Genomic DNA, 15,087 nt, shown 5'->3' on the forward strand with positions numbered 1-15,087 from the left:
CTGTCGTACCGCATCTTCTGTGTGGCCTGAAGCACAGTGAGTCGAGAGCCCGCAATCTGGCGCGCCGTGTGAGCCCGGACTAAGACGCGTGGATCACACTCAGTAGGAACGTTCATTGGCGAAGGAAGGAGTGTGTGAAAGGGCAAATTGGGCTGGCAGCTGAACGGAAGATACAAGTGAAAAACCGAGCGGTCTCTTGGCGGAACGAATCGCATGCGAAGTTCACAAAGGGTAACATGTTGCCCCACTCTCTCTGGTACAAAGAAAGGTACCTAGACACCATTTATGTGAACCTGCTATTCAGCCGCTTCGTGATTCCATTTGTCTGCAGGTGGTAGGCAGTGGAAAGTTTGTGCTCGGCAGAACAGGAACGAAGTAGGTCTTCAACAACTCGAGACAAGAGAAACAAGAGGGTGAGGCCGCCATCAATGAGGAGCTGACAGGGGTATGTCGAAGAAAATTCGCAGCTCAGTTGCAAAGCTTGTGGACAAAGTTCGCGTGCTCACGTACCGGGTCGTCGCAACACTGTCCCACTTATTGCCAGGCTTCGACGTCGCAGCATGGCCGAAACGATCGAGACCAACTCGAAAGAATGGTTGCGAAGGTACATCTATGGAATGAATGCTCCACCAGGCAACACAACACGCTTTTGCGGCGCTGGCAGAGCACACAGGCTGCAATGTAGCGGCGCACGGAGCGGTACAGGCCTGGTTAGCATAATCGGCGTCGAACGCGGTCGTAGCTACGTACGAGAGACGCCGATGGCCTGTAGCAGGTTCGTCTTGTTACTCCTCATGAAATGATATCCTGAGATGGAGTTGTACACGAATAAAAATTCTGGTGATTCAGGCGTAATCTGCGACCATGGAGAACGTCGTCGCGGAGTACGAACGTGCGAAAGGGGTGCTCGGACTCTTCAGAATTGAGACGACAGGCAAGAACATGTAAGCAGTCATCACGACATTGTTCAGTGAATGTCGCGCAGACCTGAAAAGGCCATAGCGCAAGCGTCAGTGTCATACGCATCTTATTATGTCGGTCAACAGGATGAGGGTAGGACAGACAGCCGGCGCACTTGTGCGAGTGGCGTACCCACTATAAAACACATTAACATTCTAGGAGCCGTAGCGGCCATGAACCAAATCATCAAATGGGCATTAAGTGAGGAGAGTCAGCACAAGGCATAGTGATCGGTAACCACGGAAAATGTGCGGCCATGCAAGTAGGGGCGGAATTTGGCTACTACCACAACTAAAGTCAGGATCTCCAGTTCAGCAATTGACAAAATGGTCTCGGCAAGTGGCAGGAGGCGGCTGACGTATGCAATTACACGCTCTGCGTTACGCTGCCATTGAATCAGTCCAGCCCTAATTCCATGGCCACTGGCATCCGTGAGAAATTCAGTGGCGGTTCAGTGTCAATGAGCTCTAGGACACTCAGGCCAGCGACTACATTAATCAGGTTCTATTTGGTAGGAAAAGTGATCAGAGGGTTTTGTGGTCGAGTCGGCAATGCACCGTCACCTCTAGGAGCTGCAGCACTTAGTTTTTCTGGTCGAGTCGTTAGTCCACCGTCACTTACGGAAACTGCAATGCTTAGTTTTCCGCTGACGGGCGTCGGATTTTATCAGCGACGCTGGGCGACAGAGCCTGTGGCGATAGGAAGGACGGGTGACAATGCATGGTGGCAAATGGTACTGGTGACGCCGGAATGACAACGACCGACTCTTCAAAGTGACACGAGCACCATCGTTAGGCTGTTGCGGTTCAAATGGAGACTGGTAACCATGCGTGCTTGGGTCGGGGTAATAACTGGTGAATGGCAGTCACAGAGGGTAGGGGACAGTACGGTTATTACAATGGCAATCAACGCGACCGATACCCCGTCATGCGAAAAGATTGGCCCATCGTCTCCGGTTCACCACTCGGCTGGATTTCGGTTGCGTAGGTGATACCGCTGACCAGTGGAAGGACCACGAACATTAGAGAGCGGTGAAGCGGCAACTGCACATCCAGAGTGAACAGCAAGATTAGCGAGTTATTCGCGGACTATTGGGTGCACAAATTGTGCTTTAGGCAAGTTTTTCGGCTCACAGGGGCAGGAAAAAAGGGCTACAGGAGCCGTGACTTCAAGTTCTCGCCGCACTATCCGCGTCAGGTCATCTGATGATGGTGGTCGCTGCATTCTTGGCCTGTCGCCACAAGTGATGGCGCAGATGCGGTGGGCTTATGCGCGAACGGTGTTGTAAAGCGGCGGCTCTTGGCTTGCTCAAAGTGTTTAGACCTGTTCATTGCTACGGCAATCATATGGACACTCCAGGCGTGTTTTTTTTTTTGCTGTCGTCGTCGGCGGCGCCGTGATCTGTATAAAGCCCAAGTGCGATAACCCCGTGGCCACGTACAGCCTTATGCTGTACGTGCGAATGAAAGCAATACGAGGGTGGTGGCTTCATTTTTCGCGCGCAAAGACGGAAGGCGGGAGAGGAAGCGTGCCGTTTTGCACTGCATTAGTCGCTCAGGGAGGGAGGTTAAGGCCTTCTGCTCCGGCTGCTGCTGCTGACTACGTTGTTGCCGAGCCTTCTGTAATCACGTCACATCCGCGACGCGAATAGCGCTGTAAATTCTGGAAGGCATGGAAACACAGATGATCATGCTGGAACCTTACACTCCAGTCGGTGACAACTTGATAATTACAAACAGGCTTCACCCACAGAAACGCAGTGTACCTGTTCTTCACCTGTCAAAGAAACCTGAAGCAGCTGGAGTCCGTTCACAGATTAGTGGCTTTGGTCGGCTAATATAAATGCTAGGCTAATTGGAAAAGACCACCTATTTCTCTCAAGCTAAAATATTACTTCTGGCTGAGCAGTGACATCATGATGTCCTATAAGATCTACCTAGGCATTCAGCTTGCAGCCTGAAACAAGTGACACAAAGACTGATCTGAATGGATTAGATCGCGCATCTTTCCGTGCGTATCATCAGACTGGGCACCACGCATTGTGTCTCGGTTGCTTAGGTGTAGCAACCATGCGCAAAACAGCGTACGTACATCACCCAACGAAAGTCTGGTGCTTTCTCTGTCACGTGTACCTGCTTAGACAGCGGTTGACGTCATCATCGACTCCATTGAAGGTTTCATAGGTGCCGGAGGATTGCACTATCTGCAGCATTTCGGCGGCAACAAATTCTTCGCAGCTGATTGCGGCAAAAGGCTCTCTGCTGTTCGCCAACAAGGTCGTACTGCTGACACGCATGGGCGCTTCAGGGATTTATGCGATGGTGTATCGTCTTCCACCCTGTGTCAGTGTCAAATCCCTGATTGCTGCTAAAACTAAAACCGGTAGAAATTGCTGCTATAACTAAAAGCGGCTACTGCTGCTTTTAGTTTAATTAGGGCTGTCTGATCAGGCGACAAAGCAATATATAGTTTCGGCATATCAGTGCGTTCAGCTTACCTTCCTTCGAGGTACAATACGGCAATGAAAGCTCGATGGTCTGAAATTTGACCGGCGTCTGCGGGGTGTTCGAGGATGCTCCACTGGACAATTTTCTATGCTAATTCAGGGGAAATACTTTAGATCTAGACGACACTGCGATTACCTTTGCTGCCATGTGACCCCAAAAGTTCCACCGTGCACAAGTACCCAGACATCTGATGAATTGCATCCTTTCACTATACGAGATAATTGAGCTGCGTGCGCATTGGAAGCGTTTTGACTTGCGACTCATGAGTCGCGCACACGGTCGAGTACATAGTTAAAAACGCCAACCATGAAGAATGGAGCCTTGCAAAAATGTCATTGTGGTCTGGGCGTACGACGGGCCCACATACATTCAATGTCGGAACTTTCCTCTCGCCCAAGAAGAAACCAAAGCTATTACACTGCATCCTGAATCATATTCCATGTAGAAGCTCCCCACGAAAAACAACTCCTACCCCGCGATATAGTACGTGGCTATATAAAAAATACGCTTTTACAAAAAAGTCATCGAAAAACCAAGCTTTCTAATCCTTGCTTGTTTACTTAGTTACACGCCTGAAGAAGCAGGAGGTGGACTTTTTTCTCGCGGGATAAATGAATTACTTGTGTTTTCTTATCTGTGGTAGGAAATCCTTGTGCCTTAAGTGCCGTTATGCGCAAATGCATAGTGAATTAGTTCTTTCCGTGCAAAAATAAAGGCAAATGGCTTATCACAATTATGTTGCGCACTGAATCGGCATCCTACAGAGTTGCAACAGTCAAAACGCAGTAAAGCAAAAAACGATCATGGCCCAAGCACTCCGTGAAGATGGTTAACGATCGAAGCTAAACGCGCGGTCCCAGTGTTTATCACTGAGTTAATCCCGACGGTTCATTAAACGACGACTTTTTAAACTGCCGGATCTTCGGTACGCAGTTGCTTCTTGCGCTCGGCTACACGAGCGTGTTCTTGTGCCCGGCCGGATCAGCACGGCGTAGACGAGCCCGCTACAGGTTCCGCTTGCGGCGTTGCTGATCGAAAGCTGCCTGCTCTTAAGTAGTACGTATGACGCGTGGCCTATCGATTTCGGAGTCGGAGGGAAACTGCAGCGCGCGCGCTCGGCTGCGACGAAAAGCAACGACTTCACTACTGACGCAGCTAATGCAACACCACCTAGAAGCACAAGGCCGTTTCATTCCGATCTATGACATCATGTTACCTGGCCAGACTGTCATAGAACCTAATGGGGATGCTCCCGACTCGGCAACAGTCATTTTGACGTCACCGCTTTGATCACGCTAGCCTTGTCAATAGAAATTTCGGACGAGATAGTGTGACGTCATGGGTCGGAGTAAACAGGCCTTGTGCTATCTAGGTGGTGATGGCTCATCCCGCACCTCTCTGTCGCTTTCTATTTTTCGCGCATGCGCATGGGGTTACGCCGGGGCGTTTTTCGGCGTACAGGCGACCGAAAGACGGACGGACGGAAGAATCGTTTAGTCATACAGAGCTTAGCTTAGCTTAGTCCATTCCGTTCTGCGATGGATGGTTGACCAGCAGAGCTGTAAATATTGTGGGAAGAAACTTCTGATAAAGGCTGTTTTGGCATCCCTCATTTTCCTTCCCGACGGTCACAATTGCTTTGTAGTCGCTATCATATACACTGATCGGCATACTCGCAACTGCAATCACATTCTTTGATAATGGCAAATCGGTGCACGTACGCCGCTGGGTGGTCGGCTGGGCCGGATTGATGTGGCATCGCTAGCGATATGTCTCCCACATGATACGCGTAAAGCAGTCCCTTTTCGGTCCCGACACACCTAGACTGAAATCACCGACAACGACCACAGGGATAGTGTCATCGCCACTAACCCGCACAAAGTGAGTTGCCATGAACATTATGAGGCTATGAGACATTGCATTTTTGTCCTGCTTATGGGAGTATGAGCCATTGCTCACGGGCTATTGATTACTGGGGTATGAGCCATTGACGTGAAAGTTTTGATCATGTTGTTCTGTAAGTTGTATGTGTGAATGGAAGGAATGTACGCACTGTTCGCTTCACTTTGCTGAGTGCTTGTAGCCTCTGCCTTACGGGACTATGAGCCATTGCATTTTTTGCTCGCTTACGGGAGTATGAGTGCAGATAGGAATATGAGCCATTGATGATGATAATTTTCGGGGCGGACACGAAAATCCTGCGGTACCCTAGCCATAAGAGCTCCGCTGCAAGAAAACCCCCGGTATATGTAAAAGGAAAGCCGCGACAGATTTGCTCTCTCCCACCATGTCAATGTCTTCGATGATCGTATCTGGCAATCAACACAAGGATTTAGAGTAAGACTCACTATTCATGCATGTTATATACAAGACACAACTTGCTTTACATAGAATGAGTTGTTATGCGTGGACTGTCACACTGCATTGCTTCTTGCTAAAAAAAGCAAGAACGAAAAGGAAATACTGCGACGCTTTTCACCGTAACGCTCAAATATCTCTCAATGTCAATCTCCTCAATGTGCTTCTCGAAGACAACTCATGTTGGAGCGTTGAATACACTTGAACGAAGTGCTTCGCTTGTGGCGAGGGAACTAGTGCAACTTCCGCGCGCCAGAGCCGCTGCCACGATGGATGGATGGATGGATGGATGGATGGATGGATGGATGGATGGATGGATGGATGGATGGATGGATGGATGGATGGATGGATGGATGGATGGGTGGATGGATGGATGGATGGATGGATGGGTGCATGGATGGATGGGTGCATGGATGGATGGATGGATGGATGGATGGATGGATGGATGGATGGATGGATGGATAGATGGATGCTACGAGCGCCCCCTTTGGGACGGGACAGTGAGCTGCCTAATCAAGCTCTTGTTATTATTTTGCTCCAATGTCTTATATATCTTCCAAAAAAGAAAAATAGTTATCAGGAAAATTTCGGTACCTGTATTGGAAACATTGTTTTTGTACGCCTCCGGTGTTTGCCGTCTCTACTTTTCTTGCACCAAACTTACAATCGCTTCTCACTGATCTCTACTGTGGACATGTTCACTTTCCTCTTGCTGCCCATGCAACTGCTAGATGTCGGGACACCTTGTGGAATATAACGGAACTGCAATGCGAATTTTGTACGTATTGACGCTGCGCGGCGCGCATGTCAAATGGCACAATACGATGGTAATGATGATGAATTAATGGCATTCCCTTTGAAACGATAGGACGAAAAACAGTCACCTAGCCTGCTTGGATTAAGTAGGTATGTCACAGATGTTTTTAATTACATCAATATTTAGACATCTTCATAATCTTTGTTCAAGACTTCTATATCTATCTTGCACCGCTTCCTATGCAGCCTCTACATGGCGTGCCATTTGATCTAATAATATGCAACTAGGAATGTAAAGGGCGCACGCATAGCCGCTACGCGGCGCGAATATCACATTGCTAGGAAAATCGCACGATATCATGCTAATGATGATGCTTTATGGCATCCAGTTTGAAACGCGGTGGTGACATGGTCACATAGACAGCTTGATTTAATCAGGTACAGAATGTATATTTTTTAGCATTCTTGTGTGCATCTCCTTAAACTTCTTTTTCTTCCTCAAACCTTAGTTAACTGCCTTGAACCACTACGTGTGCATCTACTAAATGTTATTCTACTTGGTGTAATAATATACAAGTGCAATGCAAAACGTGCACGTATTGACGCTATGCAGCCCGCATGTCACATCGCGTGTCTCCTCGCGCGCTAGGGCACGATTATAGGACGTTCTTCTGCTGCATGATAGCAAGCGCATTGGAATCAGTGTCCGCTGCGATATCTTCGTGTGCCTCGCGATAACTCCCGTAATAGTGGTGTTCATTGGACGCCCACGATAACCACTATCCGTCGAAAGCTGACAACCTGGCAGGGACGTCACCTCTGCATTTTTGTGAGTGCTAAGGCATGCAATATATTACTTGTTTCAAAACTTCTTTATGTTCTGCAGGTCTTGCACTGATCACGTATTGATCTTCAGGGATTTCGTAGAATATTTTCATGTCTTATTTGGCGTTCATCATGGGGTAGCCAAGAGAAGGGACAGCCTTTTTCTTCCACTGGAGAAGGGATGCCTAAGTCTTCTGCATTTCTGTGTGCGACAATTGGTCATGCGATTATTTTACCTTAAAAACTTCCATCATCCATTCCTTCTCGCAGTAAATCGAACACGTTTTGCCTCACACCTCCCTTTGCTTTTTGTCACGACAAACTTTGCCCAAGAACTGCCATTATGGGGCTTCCTAAAAGAACTTGTCGACACTATTTCATTTTAGACTCTAGAATATTTCTTTAGCGTTGATCGAACGTCGCTAAATATAGCACTTAGACATAACCTATTCCCTGACCCTATATATAGGAAGCCGTGTATTTCTCTGTTTGGCCAATTCGGTCTTTGCTGCGTCCGTAGAATGTGTATTACGTCAACAGCTAGAAAACTTTTCTTTAAGCTGCGTACTTCCAACCTACCAGTTAAAATGTAGCTTCAGAAAAAAGGCTTATGTGAACGCTAAAATACAAATGGTAGGCTTTGCAGTCATCAACGCGAGACAATAGAACATTGCTTTATTGTTTGTCGTGGCGCGTTTGATTTTGGAGACATTTTACAAAGAACTATAACAAAACCTTTCTCTAACACCTTGTGGTATCTGGTTTCTCTCTTTCGAAAAGACAGCCAGTAACGCACCATGCGATTTGCTTATGTTATTAGCACTTTATTCATTATGAAGGAGCCAAATGAATGACAGATATGCCGAGCCACCTCGCTCGACAAGATCTGTCTTTCGTGAAGAGGCTGCTCAAGTGCACAGTGTGGACGCTGCCGTTGATCCCGTACCTGAATGGATTTCGCATTTGGACACTTGTGTTTGCTTTCCCGAATTTCGAACTTTCATTGGACTGCGTACCATATGTCCATTTCTTTCTCATGTGTGTGGAAATGTAATGTTACAATTTTCGGATGACAACACTCATAATTCAATGCAATAAAGAAAAAGAACGCTGACGTGGCTCAGTGGTAGAGTAGCTGACTCCCACGCAGCGTGCCCGGCTTCGATCTCGGCGGGAACTGGTGTTTTTTCTCATTCCCGGTTAGCTACTACGGACAACGGGCGGCGGCAGCGGACACCATCGGCACCCACAACAGCTTGCACTCTAATATTACGAAAAGTTTCTTGACAAAAGTTACAAACTTATTGTCAAATTTCCACTCCGTAAACCCGATTTTTACCTTAACACACAAGCACAGACTCGCGACTCAATGCGCTCGCACACGCACGCACACAAAAAATACACGCACCAAAACATCGAACTGAGGGATCCAGCTTGGCCTGCCTGAGACACAGGCATATTCGCACCTTTGCACGCTTTTCTTTGTACGGTACTATTCGTGTAAGCCTATAGGCGACTCTGAATAACTCTTCAGCCATAGGGATATGTTTTTGTTCTAAGAACTCCCCTTTTTTATCGCTATTGTACCTGTAGTAGCCCAGCGCGAACCATTACAAAAAGTACCTTTATGTTTGGTGAAGCATCTTCCGAAATAGCATGCTGTGTTGCCTAGTGGTAAAAAAAAAGACAGTTGAACCACTTATTTCGGGCTGTATTATTCTGTCTTGCCACTTTCGACCTCTCAGGTGTTTTTTGATGGTAAACTGGTGTCTTTCAATAATGAGAAAGTAAGAGGCCCCGAAATCGACGATTTTGTGGTGTTATACACGGACGAAAGCAAACCCAAGTTCTCGATGGTGGAAACGCACTACACCATGACCGACACGACACTAATAAGGACGGTGAGCTTGGAATCGGATTGCTTTGGTAGTTGGAGGATATGGGGGGGGGGTGTAGGGAGACGGCATTTGAATGAACTCTCAACCCTCTTGCATCCAGCTCGAAAATCGTGCACAGCACCCTCATGCGTACATCAGTTATCGCTAATAGACCGAGAAGGCAGCAGAAAATGAACCTCAAAGAGAGCCTGCGTATGTGTACAAGCGTCTGGATACCTTAATTTTTGGCCCTGAGATACTCCTCCTGACTATCAACACCGCCTTACCTCCTGCTCAGGCAATATGAGAGGGAGGAATGGAGCTTGTACATAGAGAATTACGAAATAGAATTTGTGCTTGTTGCTGTCTTCACCATCATCACCATTTATTTTACGTTTAAGGGCTCCCATTGGTGCATAACCTAAAGGGGAGCAGGATTAGGAAAGTACAGCACCTGGTCACTAATTCGAACAATGCACCTTATGCCGTGCACCTACTTAGCGAGGAGTTTACCTGGAGGGTTATCATAACCGCCGTCTCCCTGTTTATGTTCGCTGCAGAACGAAGGCCGCCATCGGCGGTCTTCAATTACCTTTCTCGTGAGCGACCTCATCCCCATCTGATGCGTACAAATTTGCAAATTTTTTGACACCACCTAGTTCTCTGCCGCTTCCGAGTGTGTGTCCCTCCCCTTCGCAGCCAATGCCACTCGCACTTGCTCTCAAATATAAACTCGTCCATGCCCATTTGCTCTCAAATCTACACCGCCGTTTTTCTGTCCCCACGCCTGCCGGGTGAGTGAGGTCAGCTGTACCCATTCTAGTTTCTTTTCGGAATGCTGGTACTTGTGCTTAAGCTTCAAGCTGTCTTCCCCTTCGCCGCCCCTGCGGAGCTTGGTTAATGGCATATGCCATGACATGCCGGTTGTTGCTGAAGTATACTAGAGCACCTCCTTTTCCTAAGTGCGACACCTATCAGGGAAACTTTTCCAGGGAGTGCGAAGTCATGGCACGCTTTCGCGGGAAGTGGTTCACCTGCATTCTAGACCCCTCAATGGCTGCACCCACGTTCGGGACACGGGAGACACGCGTGGGAGCACTCCCGTCTGTGTCCTAGAGGCCTCATTGACAGTCGCGGTCATAGCAGGGCATGGACTACCAATAGTGTGTGTTGCAATTTTGGTCAGCATTGGAGACAGTGTATACGGTGACAGCTCAGAAAGCAGCTTTGAAACATGGTAATAGGACGCATATGAAGCCGTCCGGCAGATTTCTGTGCGACGTGACGCATACTCCCGTCGGCAAGAAAAGGCGAAGACAGTGACATATTATCGCAGCTTTGAGTTTGTTTCGTGTTCAAACCCATAAAACCACAACGTATCTTACATTTACTATTTAAACAGGCGTGACTACATTTTCCTATGAGCTGACTAACTGCCAGTTTAGTTCCTAAGCCCTCTCCTCAGCCGCCGCCTTGTTTGGATAGCAAATTGGCCTGCATTGTTTTTCGCTTCGATGCTGTTGTCTTGAAACTGTCTCTTTTGCGAGTTTTTTCAAAGATGGAATGACAGAAAAAATGGCGGCTGTTTGCCTAACTGCCTATTTAGCCATTTACGGCGATTATTAGAACATAGGCCAAGTCCCCTGTAGCGGCAGCAGAGTATCGTAAATTTCACCTTAAAGGAACCGTAAAGAAGACGAGAAGAAATTGTGATAAGAATAAAGTAGGTTACTCGTGCGCAATATCAAAGCGATTGCTCTCAATTTTCTCAATTTAAGAGGAGGTTCGCTCCTGAATGACGGCAGAGGCCGAGCCCCTCTGCCATCACACGGGCCCTCTGGACAGCCCTGAGTTGGTCCGCCAGCACTTCACTATGCAGCATCCGCTGCCACCACTGTTCACCTCGAGAATCATCACCGGCCAACGCCAAGCAGCGCCAAAGCATGTGTTCTAAATCGAGCAAACCCCCACACTTACTACAATATACTGAAGCCCCGCAGTCCGCATTAATTTTATTCATGATGAACGGGTTAGGGTACGTTTGTGTCTGCAGAAGCCTTAATGTAACCGCCTGTGGTGTATTTAATTTAGAATGTGGCAGGGGCAATGCCCTGCACCCTAAGTAATAGTGCTTGGTGATCTCGCTGTAGGTTAACAGTTGGTCCCTGCACTAAGGAGCGGGAGATCCAGCCCCTTTAGGGAGCACACGGCCCACTAATCCTCGTGCCTCTCTGTGCGCCACCTCGTTGAGGTTACGCGGTGCTCCCTCCACTGTTCCCATGTCCGCCGGGAACCAAGTAACTGTATGCGAAGTGATATCCCTACCCTGCAGCAGTCTGTTAGCCGGTTCCGCAACAAGTCCTCTAGAGAAGGCTTTAATCGCAGATCGCGAGTCACTAAACACCAAAACTCTTCTTGAATCAGTTAGTGCTAGAGCAATAGCCACCTGCTTGACGACCTCCGGATCTTTGGTTAAATGTAAGCGGCATTTCTAACGCTCCCTTTGCCATCCACTACCACCACCGAATAAGCATGTTCCCCATTTATCCATGCGGCGTCAACAAACGCAGACTCTTCCTCCTGATCCTTCGCCTCTCGCAACAAAGCCCTAACCCTCGCGACCCGCCTCTCTACATCGTGCACGGGGTGCACATTCCGCGGAAACGGACGAACCATGATGTTGGCCCTAAGGTTCACGTTCAACTCATGTAGGGGCGCCCCATCGTGCGACACAGCCACCGATTCTTCAATTGACTTTAAAATATACCTACCCGCTGGTGTACCTAGCAACTGCTCCCTCTGTGCGGCACGCTGAGCCTTGGCAATTTCATCTAAAGTATTAGGCAAACCCAGTCGTAACAACACACCGCTTGAAGTAGTCACAGGCAGACCAAGCGCAGCCTTGACGGCCTTTCTGATGCAAGCTTCCAATTTATTTTTCTCCCCCTATTACAATTTAGCATAGCTGCCAGATACGAGAAATTACACATACTAAATGCATGAACTAACCGCATCACACCTTCTTCTCATAAACCTCTATGCCTATTAGAGATCCTCCTTATAGGCATTATGGACTCCTACGTCTTCTGGGTAATACGCTGAATGGTTCTAACGTTCGATCCATTCGCTTCAAGTACAAAACCCAGGACCCTGATTGCTTCAAGTTTGGGTATCAACGACCCTTCCCTAGTATAGATTCTAAGGCAAGGTTCAACTTCCGGTACCCAACGTTTCGGCCTACGACCTAGCTTCTTAGATTTGAAGATCAACGACTCCGACTGTTTAGTGGAGCACTTGAGCCCGATAAGACCCTAACACTCTTCCGGAAGCATTACCACCTTCTTCAGCCTAGTCTCAAGCTCTCCATCATTACCACCTACACTCCATATAGTAACGTCATCCACCTAGATAGAATAGCCAATATCCAGGATAGTGTCCAGTGTATTATCCAACTTCGACATCGCCACATTGAATAACAGGCGAGAGTACGGATCCCTGTGGAGTACCACAGCAAACCAATTTAAAGATTTTCAACTTTATCTCCCCAAACCTGAGACATGTCCTTCTATCCATAAGGCAACCCTTGACAAAATGGAAAAGCCGCTGACCCATATTCAAGTCCGGTAGCACGCGTAGAATGAAAGATTGTCGGATTTTAATGAAAGCTTTTTCCACATCAAATCCAATTAGTGCCTTAGTATCCCTTGTGCGCCGGTGAAGGAGCTGATGCTTAATCCTGGTCATAGCATCCTGAGTCGAGAGGCCGGGCTGAAATCATTAATCGAGTGCGGAAAGACCCCATTGCCCTCAACATAACGCGTTAGCATATTGAAAATGATATGCTCAGCGACTTTCCCCAAACACGATGTCAAGGAAATGGGTCTAAGATTTTGAAGCCCTATGGCCTTCCCCGGTTTGTGTATAAGAACAGTAGTTGAAGTTTCCACTATTCCGGGAAAGAGCCTTCCTTCCATCAGCTATTGATCTCCCGCGTAAGGAACTCCATTTTATTAACATTTTATTCGTAATGTCATACGGCCCTGATGCCGAGCGTCCATTAGGATTCTGCAGCGCCATCTTTATGTCACTTTGAGTAAATTCCTCATCCGTAACTGTATTTTCATCCCCACTATATTCCAAAATCACGTCAGGTGTATTGTGCCAGGTCTCCAACGGCAGTTATCTCTCAGCCAAATCCTTCAGCAACTCCTGCTCTGTGGAGTCGCGACACGGCTGATGGACCAGCTTACCTATCACAGTCCTCTGATTAGATTTAGTGTTTGTCTCATCTAGTAAATGAGAAAACTCCAGGCGCCTCCCCTCTTAATGAGCCCATCAATAGAATTGCATACTTCATCCCATTGCTGTTTGCACAGTACCCGACAATGGCCTTCGATTTCCTGATTAACCACTGCTATACGTTTTCTAACCCTTCTATTCAATATCTGACCCTTCCATCTCCCTAACATCACCTGCTTCGCTTCCAACATCAGTGCCAGGCGACTATCCATGTTTTCCGTGTCAATATCGCTCTGAACTTCTTTAGTGGACGCCTCAACGTCACTTTTAAGCTGACTAGTTCACTGTTCCAAGGTCAACTCGTTTCCCGCATCTTCGATTCTCTGCGCTCTTCGTTTCCTAAAGGCATCCCAGTTAACCATCCTGAATGTGCGCTCCTTTTTATTAGCCACTACCAAAGTAATCATAGGTATGTAATGATCGCTACCAAAATCTATATTAGAATTGGACCAGCACGAATTCACCACCCCCCGAACAAAAGTGAGATAAGGTGTCGAATCTCTACATGTCGACGTGCCACATCTGGTGGGATATGAAGAGTCTGTAATAAGAGTTAACTTCAAGTCTAGTGCCTGATTCCATAGTCTCTCCCCCTTAATAGTGCTCTAAACATACTCCCACACATCATAGGGTACACTGAAGTCTCCTCCAATAAGCAACGGGTTATCCTTAGCCAGATTGGTTACATTGGTCAAGAGAGATTTGAAATTCTGCTTCGTGTCCCGGGGGCTACTGCAGAGGTTAAGCAGGTAAACGCTCCTCTGACATGACCTTTGCCGACCTAAAATTACCTCCACCATAAAATATTTAATCTTGCAATCCGCCATGTGAAGATCATGTCTCATATACGCCTACCTCCTATTAATGAGAGTAGCGAGTACCCTGCCCTGTTCATTATCCATAACCTCCGCTTTGAAATTTGTTAAGCTCACGTTAGACGTCAGTGTTTCCTGTGACATGATAACTTGAGGTTTCACACCATGCGTTTCAACAAACTTCAGCAGAGACGCCTTCTTATAGTTGGACCCCCTACAATTACACCGCCAAATACTAAATGGAATAGTTAATAGAGCCATCTTGACGAATAAAGGGAAAATCAGACATCCACCCGTTCGTAGCAATTGCTACAAACGAAACCCATACGGGTTCCTCGAAAGAAAAGCCTCATAGTTGAAGAAAGACCCGTCCTGGTCCGGGACTCGAACCCGGGACCGCCGGCTCTCCTGGGCAGCCGCTCTACCATCTGAGCTAACCAGGCGGCTAGCAGATGGCAGGGCGAAGTCAAATTTGGCGACAACCCGAAGCAAAGGCAAGAGTTTCACATAGTAGTTCTGCGGAAGCCCGCAAGGTGGAGAGAAGTAATGAGTAAAGGGAAAATCAGACATCCAACCGTTCGTAGCAATTGCTAGAGAGGAAACCCAAACGGGTTCCTCGAAAGAAAAGCCTCATAGTTGAAGAAAAATTCGTCCTGGTCCGGGACTCAAACCCGGGACCACCGCCTTTCC

At 47.6% G+C, this 15,087-nt stretch overlaps 1 protein-coding gene across 2 annotated transcripts in view; it reads left to right on the top strand.

Annotated features, from left to right (window-relative positions):
• The window catches only part of LOC142577974 (uncharacterized), a 61,571-nt gene that overhangs the window by 20,527 nt on the left and 25,957 nt on the right, over positions 1-15,087 (top strand). The gene's annotated exons all lie outside the window — the stretch shown is intronic.

The sequence above is a fragment of the Dermacentor variabilis genome, chromosome 4, assembly GCF_050947875.1.
Source record: "Dermacentor variabilis isolate Ectoservices chromosome 4, ASM5094787v1, whole genome shotgun sequence".
Lineage (NCBI taxonomy): Eukaryota > Metazoa > Arthropoda > Arachnida > Ixodida > Ixodidae > Dermacentor > Dermacentor variabilis.